We start from the raw sequence: 737 nt of genomic DNA on the forward strand, positions 1-737 counted from the left end.
CTTTTAGTCCATTATATAAAATAATTTCATTTTTAGTCCTGAAAAACATTTTCTTGACACTTTTGTATCATAAACTTGTTGAAAAGACATTTTTAATCCAAATTGTATTTAGTAAACAGTTTTGGGCCTTCCAGAATGGTGTTTCTCGGTTAGAACCCTAAAATTTGCAATTTTTACAGTTTTGGCCCAAAATACAAAAAGTTTACATTTTTTTATCCTTTTTGGAGTTTAAAAGCATTTTTGACCTTATAAATAATTTTATTTCATTTCATGTCCCCTGTTTTATAGAATATTACAATTCAGCCCCTTAAAAACTTCAATTTTCGCAATTTTGCGCTTGTTGGGCCGAAAAGCCCATATTTAGCCCAATAACTCAAATTTTTGCATTTTAAGTCCTTTGTAAATTCTAATATTCAGAAAAATGATTATGAAAACTGTTTTTGACTCTTTTGACCCTCAAGAAACCGTGACTTGGCAGTTTTTACCCCAATTTTTGTATTTTTAACATTTTAAGTCCTAAAATGGGTTTTATGTTAAAGTATGTTCCTCATAACCTTATAAGTTATTTTTCTTAACTAGTTTAGTGTATAAGAACTTATTTTTTGTTTTTTCCTTTCTCATGTCATAGATCTTGAATTATCACCCCTTTTGTTACATATTTATCACATAAACACATAACATCACACACACACATGCATAAAATCACACATAGCATACACATACACATAGATCTATAC

This window comes from Lactuca serriola, chromosome 7, assembly GCF_051521515.1.
Source record: "Lactuca serriola cultivar US96UC23 chromosome 7, Lser_US96UC23_V15, whole genome shotgun sequence".
Classification (NCBI taxonomy): Eukaryota; Viridiplantae; Streptophyta; class Magnoliopsida; order Asterales; family Asteraceae; genus Lactuca; species Lactuca serriola.